This window comes from Chiroxiphia lanceolata, chromosome 7 (assembly GCF_009829145.1).
Source record: "Chiroxiphia lanceolata isolate bChiLan1 chromosome 7, bChiLan1.pri, whole genome shotgun sequence".
Classification (NCBI taxonomy): Eukaryota; Metazoa; Chordata; class Aves; order Passeriformes; family Pipridae; genus Chiroxiphia; species Chiroxiphia lanceolata.
The window spans coordinates 32,865,514-32,880,517 of NC_045643.1; the positions used below are offsets into that span (position 1 = coordinate 32,865,514).

The following is a 15,004-nucleotide window of genomic DNA, read 5'->3' on the forward strand; positions in this document are numbered from 1 at the left end:
TTTGATGATTTCAGATTCACACAGATGACTAACGAGGAAGACTAAGCAAATTTTGAGATCATATGTTAAAGGGCCATTTGGAACAGTCATAGAGTCCATGACCTGGATTTACCAGCTCTTCTATCGTAAATTCTGAATAGTAGTCTTTAATGGCAACAATCACTCATAAGAAGATACTGCTTTTATTCATATTTCCTGGTGGTATTTTGCATGAATAAGCACTGAAAAGCACTGTCCAAAAGAGCAGCAGTGATGTTTTATGGAAATTAGTCAAAGCTTATAATCCCATTATCCTGTGATTCTAGCATTTCTGGACCTACTGCTCAACAATCTGCTGAGCTCAGAATAACTCAGTTTACGTGATTTCCAGTCTAGTTTGTAATTATTTTCTGTAATTGACAGCAGATTATGTAGAATATCCCACAGAGATCATCAAACCATCTGAACTCTCTCTAGCTCTGAAAAAATCATTGAGATGTCAGAGGACTGTGAGTTCAGATTTCCTTTCCCATAATGGGTCATATTTCCATTCTTTCAAACCCTTATTTTTATCCAAAATCTGACATCTCCCTTGAAGGTAGTCAGCTACTAATCCCTGCTGGCATTTGAACCTAATCAGTGGGAAGAAAGAAGAGCAGAAGTAGAAAAATAAAAAAGAATATCCAGACAACAGTTAGGAAAAAGGAATTTGTATAGAAATTTGTAATAGATTTTTAAAAAGTACATTTTCAGGGGCAAATTAACAGCCTAATGAAGGTTACCGGCTTTGTATTTTATATTAAAATGTGTTATTTCCCAAAACATTTGAAAGATCAAAAATACATGAGTGGAATTATTCTGAGTTATGTAAATGGAAACAACTGAAAGTGATTACCTTAAACTGAAAATGAAGGAATTAATGACATAAGAGCAAAGAGCTGTTAGTTTCCAGAATATCAGTTAAATATGATTTGTCAAGCTAAATAAAGTGTAAGCATTTGGAATGTTCTTAAAGCCAGATAAAATGAAACATTAGCAAAACAATGCACTGTGTGAGAAAGGGAGATTCTGCATTTGCAGCAGGACAAACATGCCTTGACTGGTCTTTTCTATTTATAATTGCTGTAAGTTGTACTTGTAAGAACATGAAAATTAAAAAGTTTCTGAGTTTTTTTAGTAAGTACATATAAATGAGTATATTATGATTAATTTTCATGAAAGCAAATGCAGTACATATGTATTTCTAAAAAAATACATGCTGTCTAAAATGGAAATGCCACAAGCTTCTACATTTACAAGTGTAGATATTGTTTGTCCAGAGTTTGCTGTTAAATTAGTTTCTATTTTAGCAGCTGTTTTCATCCAGAATGTTTTCATCAGAGAGGGTTTTGTTGGGGATTTTCAGTGATATAAAAGTCTAGGAATGTTGATATAAAGTAGACAATTAAAGTTGTGTGTATATCCTCAGAAGGCACTTTACTGTTTTTAAGCAACTTTACAATAAATGACCAATCTAAAGCTCTTCAGAAAATTATCAAAGACTCACCAATGCATCACAGAGCATCTAAGCCTCTGGGCTAAAACTGTGGTCACTTTACAAGTTCTTCCTGAAGGAAGAACCGGTTTGAACCTTGCTTTATGTCTGCCACAGTCATCTGCAGTTACATCTGTCTGAGCTCATAGGATGGGTCTGGTAATTACTACACTATTGGTACCATCCCTCCTTTACAACTCCAGCTCCAGCTGGCAAGGACAAGATTAGATTTATTAAAGTCAATATTTCATCTACCTAATCTGACAGACTGCTGATGTAACTTAACCTGCAATGACTAATGATAAATTAGCCAGCACATGAAAAATACCTGATTTCCTTCAAGCACCCTGTATCTCAGTGATCTACCTCCCTGTAATACACATAAAAAGATGACATTTCTTTCAACACTGGCTCTTCTGATTGAATATTTGTCTTTGTCGCTTGTCAATAAGCCCAGGTCCTAATGACTTTTAAAAAAACAAGACTTCAAACGCTTATTTGTATATTATTTAGCCAGATTTTTTTTAAACTGCATGCATATCCTAAATCACTTGCAACTCTGCTAAACCACATAGGTAACCTAAAAACGAAAAAATGTGATCACACACAGTAAATTAAAGGGAATTCACTGCCACCCCTAGACAGACACATTTTCCAGCTTGCTAATATCTAAATGATTCCCTCTAGGGCCTCTACCATGAGCAAATGTGAGGCTGCTACGGGTCAGTGGGTTATAACCTGAAACTCTCAGTCACACCTCTCCAACCTGGGCTGATGAAGCTTTTGTGCAGTGATCCTTCTCTAGCAACAAATAAGACTTAGAAGTTTGATGCTGAAATAGTATCTCGGCTGTAAAACTGGTCAATATCCAGTTCCACACACTTGGATGGAGCCACCCAATCTTTTCCTGGATCTCAGGCTTGTTAGGAATATATGTCCAGGGAGATACAATTACCTTTGAGAAATATACTCTAGAATGTGTAAGGAGACCAGGGAGGAAAGCCACTGGAAGCATGGGAGCTAATTAGGAACACATTAAAATTCCAGGGTCTCAGTTGTACTAGGAAACTCAAAGCTTGTCTGCAGCTGCTTAACATTAGGATGTACATCCAGGGATAACTAATATATCTAAATATTTCCTGTCCACAGAGACTGGTATGGGTCAAAGACTGGAATGACAGGAGAAATGGATTTGGAGACTGTCCTCTTGAATATTCTTGAGACTGTTGTTTTTTTTATAATGATGGCAAAGAGTAAGGGAAAAAAAGATATAGGCTTGTTTCCATGTTTGAACAATCCACAGAACATCTGAATTCCAGAAGAAAAACTATCTACCCATTTTCTAGCAGACTTTTCACACAGAGATAACATTGATTAAACTGGACAAACTGCTGCAAGTTCAATGCATTATATTCCACATTTGATCCCAGTTCCTTTCTGACTGCAGTTCAAGTTGATTTTTGTCACATTTACAAAGCCTTGAATCGATCTGGGATCTTGGCACGTTAGAAAGTGATTTCCTTAAGCTTCACTGTAAAATATTCCACTGATGACTGGTTTTATTAATTAATACATTAAATGAACAATTAAATATATTAAAATAACAAGATTTGTGAGGAGAACGAAGTCAATGGTAGGATAGAGAATATGTGATTATCCTTTTAGGAAGTAATGAAGACAATTTAATAAATTCTTTTAAGAGTCAAATTAATAATTCCATTGTATTTTGAAATTTCTAAATATGTTAGGTGAATATTGACTTTGGGCTAAATTTTGCACAGTCAATCACCAAACCCATAAAAACATAAAATTAAAGGTGCTTTGCTCTTTCTTGCAATAGGAATCCTATTCACGGATACTCTATTTCCAGAAGTGTTCAGTAACAACATGAAAAGACTTAGAGGGCACTGAAGTTCCAGATGGATAAGCATTCCTCTGTGACTTTCACAGTGCTTGAAAGTTTGCACATATAGTCTTTGTTGTACAAACTTTGTGGGACCACAGATTGAAAAAAATCAGCAGTTCCAGACAACTGAAAGCACCTAAAAGATTCTCACCAAAGTCAGATTAGTTTTCCAGATGATACTTTAAATCCCTATCAAGGAGACATCATTTAGAGCAACCTACAAATTACATTTATCATTTAGCAATTAAAATTCCACCAAAACTTTCATTTACCACCAAACAATGCAAACACATGCTCAGTATTGTTCAGACCTTAGCCAGCCTGATTTTTTTCTTTATTAATAACACTAAGAAAATATAAATACAAATGACCCTGTATTTCATTGACCACAGGACTCTCAACCTTTTCAATTTTTAAATTAGATGAAAGGGGACCTACTAGATCTGCTTAACCAGCCAAAAGCCTAAAAGTAAGCACTCATATGTTATAATTCCACAGTCAAGAACTCCCATTTTTATTGCCAATCTTGTAAATAACAGTCAAGAATTACTGTAAATAATTTCCTGGTGCTGGAAGATATTCCAGGATTTCAGGCATGGGATACACTGCGGTAAATCAGTACCCTACATAAGATTTCCTTCATTTGAGGGACTGAGGAGAAAAGAGTGTTCAAAACTGATGATCTATATCTCACAGTGTGAGTTTGTTTCTAATAACAGCAGCTTCATCTACCGCCCATTGAAGCAAGACACTCTTGTCACAGTTCATAAATTGCTAAAAATCGTTTCCTTTTTTGTGAAGTTTTATAATCAGTACCTTCTAGCTTTATAAAGCAGACTCCAGTTTAATGTCTTTTATAAATCAAGTGCCTCCCACTTTCAAACATTAATTGCCAAAATAGTGACAACAGTTCTCTTTTAAGTAGATAGAAAGTAAACTGAATCTGTTGTTAATGCTCTGGTTTAACAGTTTCCATAAGTGAAATGTCCCCTGGCTACTTGACAGAGAAAAGATGCCAATTTCAGTGGTTGCCTACATGATGTGTTTTCTTCACCCTTGTGTGATAATGCATTTATTGCTAATGGAGAGTAAAGATAAGGTACATTTCTGAGTCTGTACATACTTCTGAGTTTCAAATTAACAAGTTAATAAAATATTTTAAAGAAAAAAAAACAACAATCAAGGATCACTTAAGAAAGTTACAGGCATGTACAACAGTAATATCCAGATTGGGAAGTCTGTCAAAAGTTCTGGAGATTTATAGGAGATAGTGTATTTCCTAGATGTGTTGTTACTTAAAGCAGTTGGCCCGATGCTGAAATCACAACTGATATCCCAGTTCAAACTGTAAAACCAGATTCAAAAATAAGGATTATTTGGATCCTAGTGTTTGCTTTGGGTATCCAATAACAACAGAAAAACAGATACATTTAACTAAGGTAAGGCTGAAAAATAATTAACTTCATAATTTCATTTTGGCTTTGACCTGGAGTCCTTTGTTACACTTGCAATAATGTAGCAGAGATCTAACCAGATACTCTGTATTCCAAATTTAGCACTACATTACACTGGCCACAACCACAGTGTAACACTAAGGGCACTTCTCGATTAAAAATTAGGAATTTCACACTTCACAATCAAGATTTTCCAGATTTTGTCCATGAGACACAGTTCTGTGAGATGCAGTACAACAGCCACAAATGGGGGTAAAGAGACACGGATATATGAATATATACATATACACATATGTATATACATGTGTTTATATATATATATATGTAAAGCTCATCCAAAATTATTTAAAACTGTTATTTTGAAGTCATTCCAGTTCACTATTCAAAATATACCAGGACCTGCAGGGGACCTATAAAGCCAGAAAGAATAATGGAATCTACAAATTGTTAGGTCTTCTTGAACTGGAGCAATTCTGCACCTTGAAGAGGTTGAATTTCATCATAAAGGAAAGGCATTATGTCCTGTTTAGGTCATTTCTTTTAAGGTGAGGGATTCAGACCGTAGGAAAGAAGCAAATGCCCAGATGAGTTGGCAAATAAAAGGAAGGAATAAGGACATTGTAGCAGATGCACTGAGGCAGATGAAGGACCAGCTGCTCAGTATCTTGAAGAAAGAACATGAGGAGACACTTGGTGTGTAGCAGTGTAAGAAACAGGACAAAATCAGAATCATACCTCCCAGTGAACGTTTTCTGAGCTTCCTATCAGTCAGAGAGTAGAGGTTTCTTGAAAGTTGCTACCTATTTAATGGCCACTAAAGGACCTCTTATCCTTGAACTATGCAACTACTTTTTGCATCCATTTATATTTTTGGCATCCAGAAAATCATGCAGATTCTAGAATTTAATTTAGATTTTGCCTGGATGAGTATTTAATTTTATTTATTTGAAATCCACTATTCCAAATTTCACTGAGTGCCACAAATTGTTTTGCTTTGACGAACACTCAACAATTCCACCTCTTTTATCCTTGTATGATCTGTGATTTCGTAATCTTATTTTAGTCAATCTTTATCACTTCTTTCCCAAGCTGTCTTCTTCTCTAATTTCTAATCAGGTTCATCTCTTCTCATATGATGTAATTTGAAGCCTCTGATCACTCCCATCATCCTTCATTCCTTTCCTATATATTTTTTGTAGTAGGGAAAGAGAACTGATGGATACAAATCAGAGTGTGCCAAAGATCGTTACAGACAATGGGATGTTTTGGTTTTTTCACAAATCCTTTCTTAATAATTTCCAGCATTCTGTTTCTGGATCAATATTGGACATGGAGCTGATATTTTCAGAGACTCCTCAAAGCAATTTCACCATTTCATTTCTGATTAGTAATATCAAAAGTCCATTTGGTTATATAGGCAGTCACTTTTCATTTTTAATGTAATTTTGCATTTATCATGCAAAGCACTGTCAACACTGAATCATATATGCTCTTTTATTTTCCTATCACGTAGTATCATAGTATCTTTCTGCAACAATTTGCAATCAGATTTAGATTTTATCCTCAGCAATTTTATATCATGTGCAATAGTCACCTCAATATTCATCCTCTTTCCAGAACATTTACAAATATGCTAAAAAGGAAGGTCACAAAACAAGGTTCTCAGAGATTCCAAAGACAAACTCCATCCACAGAGAAATGATCCTACATTTCTATTTCTACTTTTGTTTTCTATCTTTTTCTACTCCTATATTTTTAAGTGCCTTATATCCCATGAAGATGTCATTCCTTTGGTGGCACAATTTGCTCTGTTTGCTCAAGATTTTGTGGAAAAGTTTACAGATATCTGAACAGAGACTATTATCTGTATTAGAACAATGGTTACTAACTCCTTCAAATAACAACCTGTGAGCTTATTGGTTAGCTCTGCAGATGAGGATCATGTATAGATATTAAACTGTCATACATATGCTATCTATAGACAGCCTAAGTACATTTTCTGCAGATTCATTGGGGAAGACATCAGACTAAGCCATCCACTTCCAATTTTCAGAGTGAACACTACAGGTCTTTCTGAAATTGGTGCTTCTGATAATTACAAAAAGAGGTTGATAAGTCAGTGTAGCAGAGACAACCACTCAGAATTTTCATACCTAAGTTGCTTCAAAACACAAATACCATCAAGTCCTGGTACTGTTAATTTTACTGATTCAATCTAATAACTCTTCTATTGATTCTTTAGTTTGAGACAACAGCTTCATAAATATAATACTGCAGGGGAAACTTAGAAAATTACTACCTCCATAGTGAACACCAACACAAATAACCCATCCATATTTCTTACTATGTCCTCACTGCTTTTGTTCTTTCTTAGTCTTTCTCCTTTTTATACCTTAATAATTTATCTGTTGCTCAGTCTCTCTGGCAAATCTCCATGAGTGGCCAATGACTTGGTTTTAATTCCCCCAAGTCCAATGAAATCTGTAAAGTAAATCATGATGGAATTTCAGTTTGCATTTGGACGAGAACACAGAGTATCCCTTGTACCCTGAGCTGCCATTCAAACCTGTATGACAGGTGGATGTAAAATATCACCATTCTTATTAATTACTACAAAGTGACGAAGACAGTGGATAATCAGCTCTACCAGATTTATAGTGTGCCTGTGAAATTTTAGAATTACATGCCACTTTGCACTGAAATGTTACTGTGATGTCTGAAATCTAAAATAATTTCCTGCAACTGAGGAGTTCCTTAGTACACTTACCGCACACATTAAATACATATTAGAAACGTCTGGTTTGGTACCTAAAGCCAAGAGTTTATGTCCTGTTTGGTAACTCAGTGCAAAGGTAATGGAATAGTACAATTTATATTTACAACATCTGTGGTAATGGGTAGATCTGTTGCAATATCGATCAAAATTTTCTGGTGATGGAAAATTTTATATCCCAGTTGTTACATTTACGGACAGGGGACAGAATAAAATTTTCGAAGGCAAGAGTCAAATAATAATTTATTAGTTTGCTTTACTTTTATTGGTGTTTTTGTTTGGTTTTGTTTTGGGTAGGGGGTTTTTGTTTGCATTTTTTTTGTTGTTGTTGGGGGCTTTTGGGAGTTTTTTCTGTACTGAGCAGAGTTAATGATACCTTTTAAAAATCTGACTTTTCAGTATCCATAAAACCTTGGCAAAAAAGATGCAGTTAAAGCCTAACTGCAAAGTCTTACTCATGTTAAAACCGGGGGTGGGGGAGGGGGTGTGTGTCTGAATATGGGGAAAGGATAGGAACATTTTCTATTTCCTAATATTTTGATATTTAATCAGAGTTAAACCAAGGTTATTCTACAGCAACTTTGAAATGTGATTAAGAAGCAAAAGAGAGAGAGAGGGTGACTTTTCAAAATATCACTTTGTGATCAGAATATTACTAGGGTTGAATATGGTAGCTCTTCAGAAGTATATTGTACTGTATTTCAAAAAATATAGATGAGGTCCTTAGAAATCAGAGCAATCAAACAAAAAAGCAAGGCACGTTCTTGAACAAGAACACATGAGTTTTCTGATCTCCAGCACAGAGGAGACTGTGCTGACTGTTGAGTCAGTTATCATTTTGCAATAAATTCAATTGTATCAATAAAGCTGAGGGAGACATCAAACAGAAAGCTTTAAAAGCATATCTTGGAAGCCTCAGACATGCTTATTGTGTTTGGCTATGAACAGGCAAAGATACTCTTCAGGAAGGTCTTTCTTTTCTTATCTCTGGTTCAAATTTCAGTTTTACCTTCTTCTTTTTCCTCTTCTCCTTTTTTGTTTTATTGAAGTCGTGTTCAACATTAATAATAAAATATTCAGCCCGCCACCAGAGAGTCCACTTAGTATCTGCAAAGCTAATAATCCTTTATTCAGAGGAGCATATGGAGGGGTTATAAAAGAAGGAAAGAAACTCTGAATAGAGGGAGGGAGACCTTCCAGAAACCAGGCAAGGGGGCTTTAAAAGAGATGAAGATTATAATGCAAATGGTCTCTAGTTCCTATCCCAGGTGCTGTAGTGATTAGTGCTGTAGCAATACAAGTATAACATGATGTAACACTGTGTCTGTCTACCTGAGACAAGATGGGGATATGAACCAGAACAAAGGCAGGTATGTTAGATGTAGTCCACCTCACAAGAAAGACATTTCTATATTAAAAGTATTTTCTCTATCTATATTCTCTAATAATGTATATTTTGTAATAACAGATTTTTCTACCAGGAAAGGCAAACTATATTTTATATGTGTGCTGTAATTTTGTTATACAGTGTTACAAGTCAAAAGGGAACACAGTTTTCACATACTTCACTAGGGAAAGGCTTGTGTAGGTATTGCCTGTCAATAATTACAGAATTCTTTTATGCTCTAGACACGTTTCTCTATGTTACAGTAGTTCATTCTTTGAACAAAAAGAGATGGAAAATTCAACAAGTATGCTACTTTAAAGGTGACATTAAGCAAATCTGGAGTTAGCACTGGTGACTTCTATCACTTACGTTTAGGTTATCATCCACTGCTGGTCCATAATCAGAATTCTCCAGAATTCAGTATAGAGATGTGCCAAAGAATTGGTCTCTCAACATGGAAAGTCTGAAATGTGTTCAGTGTCTTCTAAGGATCACTTCTGTCCTTTATGTTGAGTGCACAGTAAGCAAGCTGAAGTTACTATAGCTGTGACTTCTTCACCTCATCTGTTTGAGTTCTCTACCACTCCAAAGCTGTGACTGGCACAAAATCAAGGGAGTTTTTGTTATCCAGTCAGGGCAGGGCTTTGTCCACAACCTTTGGACACAAAATTAAGCAGGAAAACAGTATCAGCAGCTGATATATTGAATGTCTCTACCAGAATGTAATTGTTTTCCTCATTAATAACATACACCTCACAATAACCCAAAAGTTCTCTATTAACAGATATAGCTAAGGGGCTCAGTCCTAGCCTTATGCTATGTTTGAGTGTTCTCACACATCAAACAGAGGTATCAGCCATCTTCTTTAATCGCTTCTGTAATCATTCCTCTCTACACCCAAGGATGATGGGATCAGTACATGCATGGAGTCTGGAGCTGGAAAGATGCAAACAGGCAAGGTGAGATGCCAGGAACAGGGTTCTGATTGCAATAACAGGCCTTAATGGTCCTAATCAGCCTCACCTGGGGCCTCCACCCACACTCTCTTCCCATTGGCAGGGAATGAGCAAAAAGGTGGGTGAAGCTTTAAATGTGGGACAGGCCTGAGACAGTGAAATTTGAATAATTGGTGGCTTACTTGTCACACGCTAAATTGAGGAACAAACATGTAAGTGCTCTACTGCTCTCAGATTCTCCTAAAACTTTAATGCTGCGGGGATTTATGTTCTCTCTTCTTTCAGTCTCTTGTTCCTTACGTTGTAAGAATCCAGTCTTTCTCAAGAAACACTTCTGGAGCAGGGAGCTCATTCACCTACACAGCTTTCACTTCCTTAATCGATGTACACAGTTTGCTCATAAATTCCTTTTCTTTTTTTTCTTTTAGCTGTGTCAGATATAAATACTGTGGAATATCCAGTGTAACTTCCTATTCCTGAAAGGAGGATCTGGTTGGTATGATCCAGTTTGAAAACTGTTGGCTAATGAGGGCTGCTGTTCCCTTCGGTAAGAGTTCTGCTAAGAGACCACTGTTGATATTTTCTGATATATAATACTTCTATATCAGAACATATAAAACTCAAAAGTGACTGCATACGAGCTATGTAAACTAAAAGCATAATAAATGGAAAGTGCTGTAGTTGCTGTTATTTTACCTGCTTTGTTTCCTTATGACAAAAGCCTGTTCCACAAGCCACAGCAGATAATTTTAAAAGTTACCCATCTCACACAGAAAGATATCCAAAGCTTTGATCATTCAACTCCTTGTAAAATTTTCAAATCCCTAACCTCTCATTAAATGCCAGCAAGTGCTTCCAACCAGGAACAGAGCATAATGCTGGGTGAAAACTAAAACTCCAGATTGCACAGCATTATTGCAGATGCTTGTGGGTGCAGACAAGTGTCCTTCAGCATGCATTGAGTACATCACCATTTTCTGTCCTGTGTGGAGAAACCCCAGATGAATAGCACTGAACACCAGCTGGGATTTTTGTGAGTTGTCACCAAAACCATACTCACTTACATGATTTTTATTTTTTTTATGGTAAACATTTTCTGATGATTCACGGCATGTGAAGAACGTGTAACAGACATTGATTAGAGTTCTGCATCTGATTATAACCTATACATATCTCCCTTTAACTTCTATTAGGCTGTGGAGGTAACTAGAAACATTTTTTTTTTTCACTTTTATCTTGATCTTCTCTTCTCCTAGTGAAAGAAGCCTCTATCCATACCAGAGAGCAGGATTGGCCACGAGATGTCACCCAGCTTCTATTAGCCATTATGCAGGCTTGGGAAAATAGACCGCTCTGAAGCTGTGCTAAACAGAGACCGTCTCGCCACTACAAAATAGTCATCTTATTGCAAAAAACAGTAGCTTTTTTTTGCGCTAATGGCTCTCAGAAGTGAACTTCTAGGAGCTTGTAGAGAGTTCTTAAGACGACCTAAGTGGATGAATAAATAAAAATACCTGTATCTAACGCTCAGTAAAACGCTGGCTGATGCAATGCGTCCGCTTACCGCGGACAAAACCGCATCGCTGCCAGAGTCGGGAGCCGCGCCTGACCTCCTGAATTTGCGGAGGAGGACGAGCCAGGAGGAGGCAGAGGAGGCCGGGAGCCCCCTCCGCGGACTCACCGCGGCGGGCGGCGGCTGCGCACGGGTGACGGTGCCCCTGCTCATCCCCATCCCCGTGCCCGGGAGGTTTTTCCCTCGCCCCCGCGCCGGGCGCGCACTTTGCAGACGCTCCCTCGCTCTGCCTGTGCCTGTCACAGGCGTTTCCGCTCGCCCGCCCCTCCCTCCCTCCTCCCGCTCCCCGAGCGCGGCCGGCACTTTGCAGACGCTCCCCGGCTCCCGCCCGCCCCCGCCTGGCCCGTCCCCCGCCGGGCGCGGCCGCGCCTCCGCCCGCGCTCGGCCATGGGCGCTGCGCTGCGCTCGGCGCGGGGACCTACGGGCACCGCCACCAGGTGAGCCGAGACCCCGCCGGGCTGCGGGGACCAGGGGGGTGCAGCTGCCGCCGCCGCGCCCAGCCCCGCTGCGGGGGTCGCCGCGACGGCGAGGGGGCCGCCCGCCCGCCCGCCACACGCCCAGCGCCGCGGTCGCATCGCCCCCGGTGCGGAGCGGGAGGGATGGAGGGCATCGCCCCGCAGCCGCCCCGGCGCGGCGGGGCCCGTGCTCGTCGCGGCCCGGCCGCCCCCGTCACCTTGCGGAACGACCTTCGGGGAGCGGCGGCGGCGCCCCCCGGCCCGGCGGGGCAGGGGAGGGGGGTCTGCGGAGGAGGGGGCGGCCCCGGGAGCCCCGCGGTGCCCGCCCCGGGCGTGCCCCGCGGGGACGGAGCGGCCGTGGGAGGTTTTGGCGAGCGCGGGTGGCGGTGCGGTGGGTGGGAGGATGAATTCCGGGCGAGAGTCTGTTGAAATCTCTCCCCCTGACGATGCCATTTACCAGCTCTCGGTTCCACCCGGTTTGCTGGTTTTGTTCCCTCTCCAATGCTTTGTGAACCTCTAGGAAGTGAATTTGAGAAAAAGGTTCCTGAAAGCTGTCATCTCTTTGCCAAATTTGCCTTGGGCTGCCATGTCTGCTACTTTTTTTTTTTTTTTTTTTTTTTTTGCCAGAGATGCATTGAGCTTTAGACTGGAAATAACAGTGCTTTTCATTTGCCGGGTTCGTTATTTCTTACACATCAACATCATATTGTGGTTTGATCGCAGGGATTTGCCTTGTCTCTGAGAAGCAGGGAGTGACCTGATGTGATTGTCTAGGTGTGCGGACCTACATTAAACAACTATTTGTGGGGTCTGTTTTATTGTCTCCCTTGAGTTTTAGCAGCTGTTTAAGGTAGACTTACTTTTTAATATTTAGGGGAGAATAAATATCACTTAGTTTTGAGGAACTAAATCTTGGTAGAGGCTTTTCTCCCTGTTAACATAAGGACTGTAAGTTCCATCTTTTCCAGATGTGGTACAAAATCATCTCATCTTTTGAGAATATTTTTTTCTTTCTGATATTGTGGTCAGCAAACCTGAGAAAATGAATTCTCCATTCTTGCATTAGGTCTTGTTACATCAATTTCTCTTGATAATTGCAGCAATGATAGAATACTCTTTAAATGAAGGCTTACTCTTAAGATTCTTGTTATTATACAGTCTTATTTGTCTAAAAAGCTCTGTCACCTTGTCCCCATGAAATAGTATGATAGCTTTTCCAGCATGACTCATAATCCTAAATACAGGAATGAATTTTAACTTAGTGCTGTGCAAATGCTTTATCTCAACAAACAGCTTTGTGTATAGAAAATGCAAGTAGGGTGGAGGGAATCACTGGTATTCAGTCTGCTAATCTTTGTCCTCAGGAGGATAGCGTTTGAAGTCGTTTGCAGGCTGTGGGTATGTCTTAGCTCCTAAATCAGTTAGGTGATCTCGGTTCTTTCAAAATACTTTTGCTGTTTCATAAAAAGCTTTCAAAAAAGGAGGAACCGGTTCGTTCTTGTTTTTTATTATTGAAACCATTTTGCCTGGGGACACGAAGTTCAATTTAGTCTGAATGGGTGATTTACCTTTTTCTTTCTTCATCTCTCTGTAATGACTCTGACTGTACTTCATGAGAAACTCTCCTTACTGCAGCACCCACAGTTCACATAATTGTGCTGGTTGTACCAAGCATATTAGTAGGTGAAGAAAAACCTTCACCTTTTTTTTTTTCTGGTGGTTTTGTTGCATACAAGGTAAATTTCACTACTGCTTCCTGATCTTTACCTATATGAGATGATGTAGGGAGTAGTTTACTCTTAAAATAGCCATGGAACAGTATGTTTAGTGAAAAGAATGTCTATGCTTCATGATTTAATGTGTGCACACTGTTTTCTGTTGCTCTTCTGTAGAATATGGATTTATTTTGTACGAACAGAATAAGGATTAAATAAGAACATATGCTTCTTCTTTTCTGGGTGATAAATCCATCTTGCTGTCCTGGAGGAAGGCAGCTTATACAGCCTGGACTGAAAAGATGCTGAAAGACAAAGTGACTGAATGCTGAATATAAGAAGATCAGGTTGTTTAAGCTCCCCAAACTAAACTACCTAAAACTTGGGAAGCAGCCAGCAACACTGGGTGGAAATCATGTAAAATCCTTAATCTGCTTCATGAAATAGAATCTGGCAAAATAATGAAGTGTTCTGAATTCTTAAAATGACTTTGAATAAAGACAATTGCTCTCCAGTTTTAAGTCATCTCCCTCCAACCAGATTCCGTTCTGTTCCCTTGTATAAAAAAGAAAGCTTTATACTGTTAACGTCTATGCTTGAAATAATATGTGGGATTTTATTACTGCTTGTTTCCCTTCAACTTTGAAATTAATTTTTTTTAAATTCATTTGCAGGGTTACATTTTTTGTGTTGTATGCTGCCATCATCCAACAAGTTCACTCTGGTTTTGCTTCTGTTGAATAAAATAGCTTAGTATGCAGTTTTCTTCCTCATCTTGGCTTTGAAATTTTATTAGAACTTCAGGAGTCATCGTTGTTGTCCTTCGCTGATATTGTAACTTGATTATTAGCTATGTGGTAGGTGTTTTGAAGGCTTATGTGAATACAGTGTTCATGTTTTGAGCAGATTGAGATCTAAAGGATACTGTCTTAGTGTTTCATGAGAGGATGGGAGAATTAGTTCAGTTTTTTTGAGAGGAAGAGCAGTCATAAGGGAGATCCAGTGGCAAACATTATGGTTGTTTGCCAACAGATTGTCTGACTTAGTGTTTGCGTAGCCTCTTAAATAGAGGGTGGAAAGAAATACACTGATGAATATCAGAGTGCTAGGTGCTGATAGTATTTTCAGTTATATTACTCCCAAAGTGTCTGCTGAACTCTTCTGCTTAGTCTCTTTTGGAACCAGAGCAGTACTCCAGCAGCAGTTCTTGGTAACGAACATCGGAAGCATCTGCTGAAGGAAATGAATATGCTGCACACTGCTAATCAGCTG

The 15,004-nt window shown here is 39.0% G+C and overlaps 1 protein-coding gene across 1 annotated transcript in view; it reads left to right on the plus strand.

The window, feature by feature from the left end:
* Window positions 1-11,919: 11,919 nt before the first annotated feature.
* The window catches only part of MGAT5 (alpha-1,6-mannosylglycoprotein 6-beta-N-acetylglucosaminyltransferase), a 121,004-nt gene continuing 117,919 nt past the window's right edge, over window positions 11,920-15,004 (plus strand). Inside the window, exon 1 of the mRNA XM_032692864.1 lies at window positions 11,920-11,999. The gene's annotated coding sequence lies outside the window, so the exon portion shown is untranslated. The remainder of the gene's footprint in view (window positions 12,000-15,004) is intronic.